This window comes from Manacus vitellinus, unplaced genomic scaffold (assembly GCF_001715985.3).
Source record: "Manacus vitellinus isolate BGI_N305 unplaced genomic scaffold, ASM171598v3 scaffold_4_pilon, whole genome shotgun sequence".
In the NCBI taxonomy this organism is placed as follows: Eukaryota; Metazoa; Chordata; class Aves; order Passeriformes; family Pipridae; genus Manacus; species Manacus vitellinus.
Genome location: NW_021940604.1, coordinates 13801753 through 13815747, shown reverse-complemented (window position 1 = coordinate 13815747; position 13995 = coordinate 13801753).

Below are 13995 nucleotides of genomic sequence, written 5' to 3'. Positions count from 1 at the left end.
ATGCTTTACCAGGAGTGAACAGGATGAAAAAAGGAAAGAGATGAAAGGGAGAAAAGCTCAGTCTCCATTACGTGTCCTTCAGTTTCCAACTAAGCAAAACATAATCTAAACAGAAGTGTCTTTAAATTTCCTCTTGTTCTCCAGGGAAAAGGAGTTTTTCTGTTCTTTACTGGAGAGGTGACAACAGGTAGCTGTGAAAAGTCACAGTCGCTTAATGTCTTTTTCACCCTTCCTTGGCATGGGCAAGGCAGCAAAGAGCAAACAGCCCTGCATATGCAGATCACATTATATAACTGAAGCTACCAAGACAATTTCCATTTCAGTTCACAAGATATTTCTGAAACCTCGAGGAGAATCAAGAATTTCATGAAATGATGAACAGATCTTCATCAGTATACAAGTTACAGCATCCACCGAACACCAAAACTATTTCGTATTTCAACTTATAAACTGCAAGCTTCAGTATGCCTCCAGTGCACTGGGCAAAATTCCAACCAATTGCACTGGTGACAACAAATTCCACCACTTCAATGTAAATAATTGGGGGACTGAGGGGTGGAATCATGTACTTGAAAGTAATAAATATTTTCATAACTATACCAATAGTAACTACAAGATCAGCAAGCAAGTTCTGTGACCTCGAGGACACAATTGAGAGTTCCAAAAATAAATTAATCTCTTTGATTATTTTATTTATGGATATGTGGTCTTACAATGCTGCTCCTGAAAACAACGCCTTTTTCCAAGACACTGCTGGTGCTTATTTATAGAAAATCTTATGTAGATATCAGAGTCTCTGGCATTTCTCATAAACGTTCCCACACTAAGCTGTTAAAAGGCAATGGATAAGAACATGATTAAACTCAGTAGGAGTGCTGAATGAAGACAGTCCTACAAACATTACATTGAATTAAATCACAAAATTTTCTACAGATTGAATACAAGGTTATTTTGCAACCTACTCTCCAAGGGGGGGGGAGGAAAGCTGAAACAAGGACTTAGAAGAAATAAGTTTAAAGCTCAACTATTATCTCTACTAATCACATCAGCAACTCAACCACAAAAGCAGGCCTAAAAAATAGACTGGCCACCCTATTACAACTTTGATATTTTAACCATAAAACGAGGTGACAGGGGAAAATACAGGTTATTTAAATTTGTTCTAGAACTCATCTCTTTTGATAGCAACTATCAAAACTTCATTCAACAGATAAAAGTAAAAGTTTCCAGTGAGACAATAGGAACAGCTATTTACAAAAAAAGAAGTCTTCTCCTTTGAGGACAACAAAAAAACCCGTCACCACAACATCAGTGCAGAAGCCAGACAAATGTGTAAATGAGAGATGAGTACATAAGTTATACAGACTGAACTATAAATGGAGCTCAGGGAACACAGGGGCACAGAGCACAAAAGGAATATGGCCGACATGAAAGCTGAGGACTTCCTAAGGGGAGGTGAGCTAAGATGTATAAAATTTTAAATGGTCATGCAAAAAGGAAGATCAAATTAAATGCAAAGGAATGGAAAAAGCTCTGATGTTGAAAATGACAGAAGCTGTTACAAAAGGTCATTTCTGAAGCCTCAGAAGGAGATAAGTCCAAGAAGGTAGAGAGATGATTGAAGAGTTCGGTCATGGTATAAATCCAGAGTCACAAGAGGATGACAAGAACCTCTCAGAAGAGATCTTTCAAGAAATGACATCAAGGTACATAAAGAATTAAGCTAGCAGTGAATCACACAACTCAGGCACATGAATGAGAGGGGCAATGTGCAATATTGAGATTAAAAATATATCTTCACACATACAGGCACTGCTAAACTAAAAGCCAAATCCTTTTGTATCAGAAGTGCAGTTACTGCTCTAGTTTCTCTAGAAAAGTTGTAAGTACTTTAATATCTGGCATATCTTTTCACGCAATCCAACTGTATGAAAGAAAGTCTAGAAAAAAGAACAATGTAAATGTATTTTGAAATCACAGTGAAGGTTTCTACACCCATAGGAAACAGTTAAGCTCCCAGATTTAGAGAAACAGACCAATAAATAACAAATTTAAGATATACTGCCCCCCCAATCTACAGAATCAGAGAACAGTTGAGTTTGGAAGGGACTGCTGTAGGCCATCTCGTCCAAACCTTCTGCTCAAGCAGCACCACCTAGAGGCAGTTGCCCAGGACAATGTCCAGACAATATCTCCAAGAACAGATTCCACAACTTCCCTGGGCAACCTGCACCAGTGCTCAGTTACCCAGAGAGCAAAGAAAAAAAAAAAGTGTTTCCCAACGCTTCGAGGGACCTCCCTGTGTGGGAGACAGTGTCGACAGCCTTACTGATATTTAGACAGACAGTATGATGTCCTGATGCCCTTCATGTGCCTGGAAATGGTTTCAAGGATGAGGTGTTTCATCACCTTCCCAGAATCAAGTCTAGATGGACCAGTCTGTCCTTCTCTAGGTTCTCCTTGCACAATCTCCTATTAAAATGCTGTCTCAAACTTTTCTCAGTAATACTTCATACTTTCCCTGGTATCAAAATGAAGCTCTACACATCGTTACTGATTTTAACACCTTTTATTCAATCACAAAGACAAGCACAACATTATCCACTGTAATATTATGCACAAACATGGACTAAAGTATCAGCAAAAAGCTAAGATAAAAACCAGAATTATATGAAAACTTTTCATATTAAACAAGCTGAGAGCATCAAACACAAAGAAATTGAGATTTATCTTTTACCTTTCTTCTTTAAACTTACAAATCTAAGTCTTTCATTACAGGTGCCCTACAGAATCAAATGAATGTCAAATGGATGATTCATTTCACATGCTACTTTTTGTATTATTTTTTGTGTTACTTCATTCTTCAACAAAGTAAGATTTATCAAAATATTTCATAGACTGTGGGGAAAATATCTTAGGTAGATTATATGAGAGACAGTAATCTGACAGCAAAGCTGTTTAACACATCCATGGCACACATACAGAAAAAGAAGATGCTAACAGCTTGCCTTCTTCCTTTTGTGGCTAAATTATTACTTGCTATTGAACTGATTTAACATACAAAATTGTGCACATAAGCAAATAATGTGCCTCTCCTCTCATCAGATTTGGTCCTCAACAAGACCTCTGATGAACCAACAGCACAAGTCATGACATAATTTTGGACAAAGCTTATCAAACTTAGCTTTACTTGTGCAATAAAAAATATTGTCTACATAGAAATTGCAGGAGGCATGTAAACTTATAGCAAGAAAATACTATTTTAGGGTAGAAATATTTACAGTAGTTGTATTTTTACTACAATTTAACAAAGAAAGAAAATGTTATTTTATGACTTCCCAGGAAACTGAACACAAGCACTTGAAACGTATTTTTATCTGCAAATCTGTACTTGAGTTTCAATAGAACCAACTATTACAAGAATACTTAACTGTATTATAGTATTTTTTCAAGCAGATTCAAGTTGTATTTAATCTCTCCACTTCTTAAACAGAGAAACATTCTCACTGGGGTGGCTTTATAAAATGGTGAAAGCCTGAAGGTTAGATGAAACCAACTTTAGAGTGTGCATTGCAGTTGTAGCATTTTGAAGCCAATCATCTGTCCATGTCCTGGAGGCATACTGCCCAAAGCAGAGTAAGGAGAACAGAGAAACTATTCTGACAATCTTACCGCTTCAGCACATAAGTGAAAACGTATCCCTTTATGCTATACACTGCACAGAAGTCAAGTGCAACAAAAACTATGGCTGAAAACTGTCCTGATAGACACTGATAGTGTAACAGAACTACTCTGAGCATATATTTGCCACTCAGACTTAAGATTTTAAGGCTGAATTAAATATTTTCAGGAAAATATCATAAAATTTAGCTTGATGCTAAATAGTAATTAAAAGGTAATTCAAGAGTTAGGAGGAAGAACATTTAGACAAGAATACTGATCATTTCTGCACAATGTTATAAGCCACATCCAGAAATCATGTATGGTTCTACTTTTCCATCTCCTGAGGGTCATAGCAGAAATTAAAAAGTCTTACAGAACATTTAGGAGAAAAAAAGTTTAAAAAAAATAAGTCTCACAATTCACTCTTGCACTAGCTTTTTTTTTCCAAGTTAGACAAGTCATTTACACGTTCAACTAGAACTTGTGCAAGTATTATGTGCCTATGTTTTCACAATGTCTTTTCAGTTATCCTTTGGTAGTGTATTCACAAAGGCATATATGACAAAGCATTCGCTTTTTGATCTGCCATTACCTAAAAACAGGCAGGCAATTTGCTTGGAAAGAAAGGCTGCAGCAAGATAAACTTTTGAGTATCAGTTTTAAAATTCATTTTAAATATCTCATCTGACAATGAAAATCTTATGGAAGGAGAAAATATCTGAAGAATTTCACATTTGGGGTTTGTTTTGTTTTTTAAAACCAGGGAAAAAAAATGTGAATTGTTTCAGTGGGCACTGTGTATCCTGATGCTTGCATCACTTGTCACCATAAATAAATTTAAAAAATTAAAAAATTAAAATAAATACACCAACATCTCCACAAAAGCAGCATTCTTCTCTGTTTCTTAATTTTTCTGTACTATAACTTAAAGAAAGCTCAAAATTGGCTTATTACCAAGTTATCATTTTAAAGTTAAAATACAGAACATAACGCAGAGCAATACATTCAGAAGAAAATATTTCATAGACACCAAAAGCCAATAAAAGCATAAAAAAAAATCTGATACAATATAAAAATCAATGTTTAATAACCAACACATGATCTGGATGCAATGCATAAAGCAACAAGTATAATAAAAATTTTGCTGATTTTAAATTGAAACACTTTAGTACCAGAGGAATATACGCAATTTGTAATAAAACAACAGCCTCAAGGTGTGACAAAAACTTTGCTCCCCTAATTTTTGCCATATCACAATCAACCCCACAAAAGTATGAGACAACAGACTACTGAGAATTGCTAGTTTAAGTTCAAGTACAAATCCATGTCACCCACCAGCACAGTGAAGTTCTATCCTTTTTTGATCCTTGTAATTGTGACTGTTTTCATACACTCCAAAGGATCAAAAATAGACTCCAGGTCTTTTTGTTTGCATCTCATTTCTGTGTATCCTCATCTACAACTACATTTGCAAACCCTTTTTCTGCGGGGTTGACTCCATCATACCACTGATCTAAAGTGGTGTCCTTCTGTCTAAACTGAACCTCAGCCTGCCTTTCTGACCATTTTAGACCAGCACAACAGTTGCAACCACACTCTTACTCTTTCACTCCATACTTGATCTCAGGTCAGCACTTCTTTTCTGAAGTATTACAGACACCATCATTCATCACTCACATCTTCCTTCAAGCCTCTTCAGGTGTCCGTCACCCCTGCTATGCTCAATTTTTTAAGGATAACTAAAAAGGTTCTCTGACATACACTTTATCTAGAACTCTCTTCCAGCTTTCATCTCCCCCTAACCCAACCACGTTTTGCCCTTGACAAATGAGTCTTCTCCCACGCTTATCTATTCCCAGTCCTGCTGGGATCACTTTGGCTGCATTCCACTTTCACTTCCTCTATCTCCATTTTCACAGAACAAACTTTATTTTTGTAACCATTCACTGTTTATGCCCACTTACAGAAATCCAGCCAACTGAACTCAACAAAACTCATGGCAGCAACTGGTAGAAACCTATTCCTTTGTTGCTGCTGCCAGATTTTCTATCCTCTGGTTTAAATAGTTAAAACAACCCAGAGAGCTAAAGTGAAGGGGGACTCAGGGGTCAAAAAAGTGCCAAAAAAAAAAAAAAAAAAAGGAGATTGCACAAGTCCATTTGTAGAAAAAGGAATAAGGCAGATGTGTGTACAGGGAGATGAGAAAGCATGGACTGTCAGGCTCAGGGGAGGAAACTACTTGGTTGGCTAGGTTTCCTGCTTTCAGTTGCCCATAGGTATCCAATGGAGGTGGGGGGCAGGGGACAAATCACACCTTCCTACCACCTAAGTTATCAACATCATCTACTTAGGAGTCATAATGGTCAGCCTGGAAAAGGTACAAGTTTTGTGGGTAGCTAACAAAAAATTAAACAGTTTTTAAAAGATATTTTTATTACAGCTGCCTCTACATCTCTGATGTAGAGCATGAAGAAGTGCTAGCACAGCTTAAAACTGAGAGCCAAACTGAGAGGCCAACAGCATTATTCTGCAGTCTTGCACTGCTTGCATCTCATACCACCTACAGAGCAAAAGGAATTGAAAACTACTGACTTTGCCAGCATGTTTTGCACCAGCTCAAGAAAAGAAAGACATCGTCAGCACCTTCTGTGTCTAGCAGTGACTGGTGACCCATGCACCATTACACTTTTGTCTTGATCTTTATGTAGTCCAGTCACATGGAAAACACTCCTCATCTTCCAGCCCAAATTAGTATCACCTAGAGTCAACTTGGTAGACACAGCATTACAGATGCAAGCTCTGAGAGACAGCCTTCATTTTTGTGATCCAGGAATGGACATATGCTGCAGGGGCCAGGGGAAAGTTGAGCCATATCAACACTATTTTGATCCCATTAGATTTGACTTGCTTGTCCATAGCCCTCTCACTAAGGTCAACAATCACCTTCTGATGACAGAAACCTGCAAAACAGGATAAATCCCAGAATCACACAAAGGGTAAGGTTGGAAGGGACAATAGGGGGTCATCAGGTCCAACCTCCCTGCTCAAATAGGGTCCTCTAAAGCACATTACTCAGGATTATGTCCAGACAGTTCTTGAATATCTCCGATGAGGGAGACTCCATAACCTCTCTGGGCAATCTGTTCCAGTGCACAGTCACCCACACAGTAAAGTAGTTCTTCCTCATGTTCAGGTGGAGCTTCTCATGCATCAGCTTCTGCCCATTGTCTCTGGTCCTATTGTTTGGGACTAGAAGACCCTGGTTCCATTCTCTTAACACCACCACTTCAGATTAAAAAAAAAAAAAAAAAATCAAAAAAAACCCCACAAAACCCAAAATTTCCATTTTCAGGAACACACAGATCAGTTATATAAAGATGTGTTATATTTTGTGGAACTAAAGTACCACGCAGAATTTGAGGTATGGTTCTCTAATAATCCATTTCATGTAGAAGTAAACATGGCAGAGCTAATTTTTAGCACTGGCTTTGTTCTGAAGTTCTCAATTTGACACACCATTTTGCAGACTTACAGTAGAAAATGCTGATGACTGATTCAAGGTTGTTCCATTTAGAAGGTACACTAAGACAGTCCACTAACAAACCTACCCAGAATAACCCCTAAGTGATCTGTTCCTACTCTGCAACACCCTTGTATCCAGCCACTATTTTCAGTCTCTACAAGAACAGCTTAACTGAACAGGCCTTAAAGAGTGAGTATGAACACATTTTCAAAGCTCTAATCAGTGCTCACCTTCACTCCATACAGTAGTTATCTATGCTGATGACTTTGGCCTGGGTAACTATCTCAATCCTTTTTTAATCCTGAGGGAACTGGGAATTGCAAACTGGCAGTTACAGCACACTCTTACTGAAGTTGACATATTTTCCATCTCTAGTAATGCTTTTGCAACCCAGTAGCAGAGCATTTCCAGAAAAGAGCTCTACCTAAACAATTCACATCTGTTCTCTCTCAGCAACACTCCCTGTAGGTCTCTGACTTACTAAGGCCATATGATAAAATTGTATGCAAGGCCCTCCCTCTAAGCTCAAAAATCACAGTAATAGTCTACACAGCAGCAATACTGGATCTACCCAAGTATCCCTCACACTCTGGACATCTGCTCTTCAGTGTTGCTACTCCACAGCCTGAATATCATGTATCAGTCTGGGCCCACCTACCTTATATGTAGTTAGTTAGCTGTCATGCAACTCCCCACTACTATGAGCGTCATTTCAGACTACAGATGGCATCTCTACCCCAGCTGCCACTGCTGAGTCACACTGCTCTGCCATTTGCTCACTTTGAATACGCATTTGCTAAAATAGTCACAAGGACTGAAAGCTCATCTGAACTTATTGTACCCAGATCTGTTTTGGTACCAAACCTCATTTTTTTTCCTACTGCCAGCTTTGTCACGTCACTGTTTGTCAGTGGCAACTCACTAGAAGAGGATAATAAACCACATGGCAACGAGGTTTTACTCTGCCTTGCTACTTCAGGATGTTCCCAAATTGCCTGTGTGCTGGCCAGAGTGTGCAAGCAGGCAGTGTGGACCCAGCTGCATTACAGCTGAGTGGAGCACATCTGCATGCAGATGTGGCAACTGGCAGCCTCACAGAGGACAGGCTCCAACACAGAGCAGCCACAACCTAATGCAAGGAATTTCATTTCGAAAACTGCCGTGGCTTGGGTTTTGCACATGAATCAACAATAGCAGTAATGAAATTTGAAAGTTGATTACCAGAAGTATTTTGCTACCTCCCTTCTAATCCACCTACTTCTACCCACTCAATACTACTACATTTAATCCATAAACTGAGAATTAGAAAATCCCAAAGAGGAAAAGTGCTAGAAATAAAAAGTCTTAATTTGTTAGTTAACAGGGAACCCAACATGAAGGAGACTGACTGCCAGAAAATATTTTAATTCCTTCAATATTCGGTTAGAAAAAGACACACAAGTCCAAATCCTGCACCACACTTCGCAAACAAAATGTTAGGCAAGATAAGTGTTCTCAAATATTATTCAAGACAAGTGACTACCTACCACATTATAGTTTTGCAATTAATACTTCTAAAAACAAATAGAGAGAGTCTCCACTAACTCTGAATCAAACAACAAATAACAACTGCTAAGAGTCAGGATCCCATTTGATCCTCAAATATCCTTTGCCCCAGTAGGAATAGCACTTCCAGAACACAGTGTGTTTTAAGAAAAGGAACTTTTCTTAATAAGAAAGGAACTTTTCTTGATAAGGTGAGGCAATTCCCCCACCTCAGCCCATCATCCTTTTATTTGTACATTGTGCAGAGAAAATGTAAAAGAATATACTAACTCTACAGCACAAAAACCAATCATACTTTTTTTAGAAATATTGAAAGACAATTAGAAATAGTGAGTGTGGCAGAAGACCAAAAGAGCTAAAGACATTTTTCCTTAGGCCAAAGAGTCTTTATATGAACGCTACTCTGATGAGGGTGCAAAATTTTGTGGTTTCTTGCCCTCAGGAGCAAGTACATCTTCATTCTTTGATACAGGAATTTATTTTTTTTGCTGCTTTTAGGTCTTGCAAACCAAAATTCACAACTCCATTTTCAGAAAGTAAGCAGAGGCGGATCTAATTTGAGTTAGTTTTAAATTATACAGCCCTAAATGAATTAAGTTTATTCAATCAACTCTTTTGGGTCACCTTTAAACCTCCTGCTACCAGTGTGTATGTTAGACTAATTGCTTCAGATTCATCTTTCTTTCCTCTGAAGAGGAGAATCATGAAAATTAAATGCTCTTACATTTCTACAAGGTGCAAACACTGGTGCTTTAATCTGCAAGCAACTAGCTGAGGGAAAGTAGTCAGAGTTTTGGATATACTGGGTATACAGATATACTACTTGGCCTATGGGAGGGATATTGCTGCTGATGTAAAAAATTCAAGAAGAAGAAAGTGTCAGTTCAAAAAGAGTAGGAAGATGAGGAGCAGCACTAGAGTGACACAGTTCTGCCCTAGGACACAACCCTGCTGAAGGGTCCTCTTGTCAGCTGTGTCTGAAATATGTATAATCAGTGTGAAGTAAGCTTTAGCTGTTACTCAGGATTAAATATAGTAGGAATACATAAGTGCAGATTGATGCTAAATTTAAAAGAACTGTTTAACAGAGATATTTTTTTTTTGAGTCAAGATGCTATGCATACAGGGGCTATTTACACAAATGGTAACGCTTCTAAAGCAGCAGCCTTCTTCAACTCAAGCTGTCAAAAATAGAAGGCAATGGGTAGGAGGGGAGGTGCTCCTCTTTATCAGCAGCATCTTACTTTAAGTGGATAAGATGAAAGGAAAAAAAGTATTGAAATGTGAAAGAGAAGAATAACAGCGAATAACCATTAGATTTTACACTTCATTTTTTCCAAGAAAAAAGAAAGATTTGATATTGAATTCTTTTTATATGTCAGCAATACGAATCAAACAGAATGAACACTTGGAAAACAAAAATCAATAAAAGTATTTCTAGTTAGAATCACTGTTGTTAATTACTTCATGACAAATTATCACAATAAATGTCAAACTTCAAATTTAAGGAGCAAGTCTTAAGTCACTCAGCGCCTCAAGATGCCAATTACAAAAGTAACAAATGGCTCTAGTCAAGTTTAGGCCAACTCATGTATACAAGGAAGCCAGCAAGTACTGTTCTGCAGAAAATCAAAATGTTTTATATATCCTCCTAATATGGGGATCAAATAGTGGTAAAATTTCTGCATTTCTACTATTAATCAAATATGTAATATTAAAATGAACAAAAATACACTTAAAACTGACATCCTTAATAAATTAGAATACACCCAGGGACATTGACAGTGACACTTTCTGTAGCCCTAACAAATGCTGTTACTCAATGTTTCACTCTCCTTACTGTGACACAGAGGGGCTGATGATCAGACAGAGACAGCTACAGCTTTGGTTCAGTATAGCATTACTCTCTTATTTGGCCTTTACTGTAAAAGGCGTGAAGGTTTTCACTTACCCTATTTGAAGTACTCTGTTCCAATTCTTTCTATTCTATTTTATTTTTGTGAGAACCAAGTCCCATAAAAAATATAACAGTTTCAGTTTTTATTAAGAATTACCCATACCACAGTTGTATTCCTTCAAGAGTATAACATTGTACTTAAAAAACCCAAAGTTATTCTTATAGATTCATTTGTTTTCAAAGTCTCTCTTGAGAGACTGGTAGGTAGTATCTGCTTTCTGAGGAAGCTATAGAGATGGGGTGGATTAGCAATCCCTAACAATCAGAGTTTTGTTTCTTTTCATCTCTGAGCCCACAATACATCATGAGATTTGATGACTTAAACTACTGCAACAGCTCCTTGCTGGGCCACTGTTGTTCCTAATTAGTTTTTCTGGAGTGTCAGAACATGAAACGTCCAGTGATGATGGTCACTGCCACGCTTTCGGCTATGTATCAGTCATTTATTATAGCTTCACAATCTGCTAACAGAGAAAAGAGCAGCAGAGAGCTTTAAACTGACAGAAAAAAAACAGGACCCTTTTTTTTTTTTAATTTAAACATTTACGAAACTATACAAAATTTATTTATATATTCTAGAGTGCTTCATTATCATGTCACAAGTACAAAACTTTCCTGGAAGAAAGTGAGAACATGAAGCTTCCACTACATACAGGAGCACCAATAGAATCACCTATTTCACCACCCACTCTGCTGGTTAGTAACTGAAAGCAACTGAATGGTTGTTAAAGGACTCAAACCCAACTTAGTCAACACTTAGCACTTCCTTCTTGCTTACTAAGCAGAGAGGGGAAAGTACAAATTTGGAATGGAAGTGAGCACCAGGTAGTAAGCATTATAACACATGAGCTGACAGGGGACCAAATTGCTTTGTTAGCACACAAACCACTCCTACAGATATCTCTCCAATCTGACTTTTCTGCCAAATGTAGCACTTGTAATCATCTTTCATCTTATCTGTCTGCATGCTAAGAATTGTAATTTTATTTCTATAATTCATTCTTAAAAAGCAGCAAATGAAATGCAAAAACACAAAACAGAGAATATCTGGGGGTTGTTTGTCCTACAAGCAAAATGTGGGTACACAGAAGAGCAGTTTCTCATCCCAGAGGATATTAGCAATGCCATCAGCTTTTGATTAAAACGTCGGTATAGATTCAGCCTAGAAGTGAAGATACATGCTAAAAATAACAATGTGCAAGAAAGAGTTCTCATGTATGACAAACAAGAGGTCTTATCTACAGAAAGTTTTTAAGACTTTTTGTGAACTATATGAGTGTGTTAACTGATGTTTATTCCTCCTCCCCTGAAGATACTTTTTGTGCTTTGACCTGTGATGAAAAACAAATTCAGTCTTTCAGCAACATCACATTAGTACCTTTACAACCAGAAAAGTTTAAAAACTTTAGTGTTTTAGTAAAGTGGGGATTTTTTGGTGTTGCTTGGGAAGTGGGGGGTGTTCTAAAAATCTGTCAGAAAAAAAATATTTAGAATTCTAAATCCAAAAAATAAAAGCAACAAGAATAAAAGTGTTCAGTACAAGAACTGTAGCCATGACTTGTTACGTTTTGTCTCTTTGACAGTCAATGTTTAAGGAATGAGACAGTCTGAACAGCTTAGCCATTTGGTTTCTAAGGCTAAGAATTTGGCTAATGGAGTAAAGACCACTGTGCCTAATTATGTCCTTTATTAATGAAAAAGCATATGCCACTAAAAGTTGGTCACCATCATCTGAAAACCATCTACTCTCACATTAATGTGCAAATCCCACTATTAACTGAAATCCACAGTCTTTTTTATTGAAGAAACAAAGCCAAGTTCAGGGAGAACAGTGAAATCTTTCTCTAACAAGCACAAATATAAAAGATTCCCTTTTCTAATAAGAAAAACTGTCTTCCCATTAGTAAGTATTGCACTTACAGCATCCTAAGTAACACACTCAAAATTAATCTCTACTTCTCCAACTGTAGGTGGGCTCCTCATTAACTACTTATTAGAGGGATGAAAGTGCCACCGTCACTTCGGCCATGTGCCCACAGCCCTTTGGCCTCCCTACAGGCTCTCTCCTCCAACGTCTGTCATTTGGTGTAACCACAGAACATCAGGTTATGGAAAGCAGTGATTTCTAAGGCTTGCTAAATACAGCCAGCAGGTCCACACTAGGCAGATGGGGACTCGTTCTGCCCCAGTTCCACAGCAGATGCCAGTTTGCCCTGCCAGCACTCTGAGCCACTGGAAAGCTTTGTAACTGTGTTAACATGGTGGCCAGCCTGAACTGAAGAGCCCAGCTTGGAAAAAAGTCATACTAGCCTGGTCTAAGCACTGCACTGCATCAGCACAGCTCCTGGATAAGAGCTGACATAATGCTCCTCAGGCTTGGAGCACACTCTGATGCAAAACAGTCTATGGACATACCCAGTATTAGTCATCTGCGTGGAAAAAAATGCAGTGGAGAGCTGTCATCACTTCTGAAAAATGTCCGTAACAGCTCATACTAGAATTAAAGCAGAAGAAAAATGTTCAGTTGGGACTCAGTATGTTAAACACTCCTATCAAAACAAGACATAATTTCCAGTGTTTAAGATGAAATTGTAAAGCCAGTAAACAATAAATGTTTTATATCACAGCCCAGTCAAAAATGTTTCCATTTGCAGTGACTTTTTGGACTTTGCTTTTCATAGAGAAGAAATTGAGAAAAAGCCTCGAACAAAAAGCTGTGATGCTTCCTTGCCGTGAGGGCTTTAAAGTCAGTTTTCCCCCACACCAGCAAGGGAAAATGAACTTAAAACATTCTGCTGAACGTCATAAAACATTCTGATGCAGTTTGCCATTTCAGAAAAAAATGAGTCTCACTGGAGCAAGAAGCCAACATAACACAGAACAATGGCCAGATTTCCATTAGCAGTAATGACAGTGAAGTGAACCCTGAGCTCCTAATACAGAGTACTGTGTTATCAGGTTTATTAACAAATCTTTTGTCCAAACAGTTTTGCAGGTCTGACCTAAATTTATACACAAATCAAGACAACTCAAACTCAATTTAGTAGCAGACAAATGCCTCAAATAGACATCTTCTACATTTCTTTCCCTAACTAGCACTCTCAAATTTGTGCTCACACCTACAAATCCTTTTGACCTTTTAGAAGGCAAACTTGCCAACATCCTGCACTGAAACAAGAAATAAAGGCAAAGTGATTCTGAATCTAGAACTGTATAGGAACATCTCTAAGTAGAACAAGAGATTTCCAATGCAATTAAAGAGTAATAAGCAGCATATTAACACTGTAGTCTGGGGGCATTTTATTGA